The 2954-nt window shown below is 34.9% G+C and overlaps 1 long non-coding RNA gene across 1 annotated transcript; it reads right to left on the minus strand.

Annotated features, from left to right (window-relative positions):
* Positions 1-1000: 1000 nt before the first annotated feature.
* On the minus strand, positions 1001-1831 carry LOC116163712. Its single transcript, XR_004143791.1, has 3 exons — positions 1637-1831; positions 1454-1584; positions 1001-1402 (listed from the first exon to the last, which is right to left on the minus strand). It is a non-coding gene; the product is annotated as an uncharacterized LOC116163712 (long non-coding RNA).
* Between the last annotated feature and the right edge of the window lie 1123 nt (positions 1832-2954).

Genomic DNA, 2954 nt, shown 5'->3' on the forward strand with positions numbered 1-2954 from the left:
AAATTATGAAATGAATAAATTAGTAATCGTGGTTTAATATACTATTTAATCTGAAGACTTCGCCGAAAATAAATTACCAAACCTGTCGGCTGTCATGTGATTTAAGCTGAATTTATAGTTCCGTACCCGCAACACCGTACCGTAACGTTTGGAATTAAACCCTACTTGTTGCGCGTGAACATTTATAGTTCCCGTTTACGTTGCGTTAGAACGGTTACGGTACGTAGGAAATGCCCAAATCTTATTCCTTACGGTAAATCGCGCTAACGCGCCTGTCTTCGATAGTACTCGGATAATTCAAACAGTTGAGTTTATCCGGACGTTCGTTTCGTTTATTTACAGTAATTATTGACACTTTGTTGGTTATTATTATTTTGAAATGCACGTTACTCTTACTGACAGATGACATACAATGGCAGATAAATACGCAAGCTCATCTCTTACCACTACGGTAACTATAAATCGCATAATTTTCGTTAACGTCAGATTTTACGGTTCCGTTCTTACGGCTACGGAACTATAAAGCCGGATCCGGCTTTAATGTGAATAACTGCAACAATTACACAAAATCGGCTTCATAACCACAGCTCCCGCATGAGCAAAACAGATGACCAAAATCACAACGTTCACATTTAAAAGAATGACCAAAATACCCTTAATCATTAAGTTCTCGAATTTTAGGGCACTTCCAGAAAAACCGCGAGCAGGGTGTTAAAGAGGAACATCCCTTCTATCGCCCCTATAGGGGATTTTCTTCTAACCTCTCTGTAACTTCTTTAATGCGATGTCAAAGTTAGGTGTTCTATTTAGAAATGTGCTAGGTCAAAAAAATTAATTTCTCAAATTCTGGAGCACTTCTAGAAAAACTTTAACAGGGGTTTTTAAGAGGAACTACGCTTCTATCATCCCTGCGAGGACTTCTCTTTCAATCTGCCTTTTGGTATGTAGGGAAGTTACATTTCTCGATGTGTGGTTCACTTTTGAAATAAACGCTTCCAGATGACGAATAGGATAATCGTTTAATTATCAGGATACAAATTTTGTTGACAATATTTGTGTAACTTTGTTAGCGAATGACACGTCTTCGTTTACATACTACGGTGCACCCATCAAACAGAACGAGATACGTGTCTAACAATGTCTCACGTGCTCGTGTTTCTACACAGGTACATGTATTAGCATCTTGTAAATATACAAATCTCTCATTCAATGGAGATTACATATTTAACTAATCGTGTTAGTAGATATATCACGATTGAACTCGACATAATTTCCATTACGAAGGAGCATCAACTTGTCGATGTGCTTGTTCCTTACAAGAGTCGTAGAACATGAGCTTCGTTCCATTAACACGGTTTATCTCTGGACTCTTTATCCATTATTAATTCCCACGAACCTGTAACTGTTGACTCAATTTGCATTACAGGTAAGAATAAGTGAAATTTGAGATTACCTATTTTTATAGCGACAGCGTACACCTCCAATTTATTGTTAAGGGGACCCGGCGCCTCTTGCACATCTTTCGATTTCCATCGGCCTTTTTCTTGCTTTATATTAAACAATATTGCGCAGCAGGTGCAAATCCTACATTCATTGTTTACTGTTATCATAAAAGGAATCGTAAAATTGGACTTACCGAATATGTACGTAAAAACTGTAAAGGTCACGTGTGACCGACGTAAATAACCCAATAAATCGCTTGCCTTCTCAAAATTGATGAACGTATAAATAATCCATTTATACGTTCGATGTAAGTAACAATCAATAACAGCTGTTTTGTTTTTGCGCAACCGCAAATAAAACGTACCTACGACCTACGGCTACTTTCCTTCTCTAACGTAACTGCGCATTTGCATGCAGAGTAGTTTTCATTCGTACCATTTCCATTTGATACATTAAATTTGTGTCTTATTCTTATGCGTTACATTTTATGCAGACCGAATTTCCATTGTATGTATAAGCACATTTAAAATGCAATGTATTTTAATGCGGTGTATCGCATAGAAATGATTCACAAAATAATTCGACGTTCATTTTAATTAAAAGATGCACTATTAAATACATTGGAATTCAATGCTACATCTTAAACTTCGATTTAATTTTTATGCCATACCTTACGAATAATTTCATTTCCATAGGTAATGTCGCAACGGGTATCTATTTTAATCCCATACGTGAATAACGTTTGTTCTTTAAAGTGCATATATACGAATTTCAATGCATGCGATTTAATTTGATATACGCATGAGAATGGTTTACATTTTTTTTTGGATGCAAACATACTCGACTCAATTTTATTTAATATCAATTCAATTACACACAGCAGCAAATGTATTTCACTTCTGGTATAGCTGGACAGTTCCAAATAAATGCCTTATGTGTTTAAATCTTTTATAGAAATTGCTATTTATTTTGATGCATGATAATTAAATTGGCAATGTTTAATATTCATCTCTGTCATCTTGTAGTGTTTTAGGATTCAAACGCTAAAATCCATATTAACATTTCTTACATTTGCATACATTTGGCTAACATTTTTTTGAGATGTTGAATTTGTTGGTAACAATTCAATTGTTATTTAAATATCTTCATATACGTTATAAATGTATAATAAATAGTAAAACGGCGCACCATAATAACCAATGTAATACGCGCTAGTCAATTAGAACGTACCTTTTTATTCCGTACAGTATCCGAATAGTACCGAAACCCTTCTCCGCGGTTTTCACGTATATTGGAATTGGGAAAGCAATGCGTTGACTTTTTTGCTTGTAAATCGTTGCTAAATGTATATGCGATTTGAAGTTTCAATTAAAATGTGCAAAGTAAATGAAATTTTATCCACCTCGACAAACTCACTAAAATGCAAAAATAAATATAAAGTCCTAACAAATTTTTGCCTACCCACGCTTCGGATAAGAAAAGTGTTAAAATAATTATCGTTCAGGGTTCCT

This window comes from Photinus pyralis, unplaced genomic scaffold, assembly GCF_008802855.1.
Source record: "Photinus pyralis isolate 1611_PpyrPB1 unplaced genomic scaffold, Ppyr1.3 Ppyr1.4_LG2, whole genome shotgun sequence".
Lineage (NCBI taxonomy): Eukaryota > Metazoa > Arthropoda > Insecta > Coleoptera > Lampyridae > Photinus > Photinus pyralis.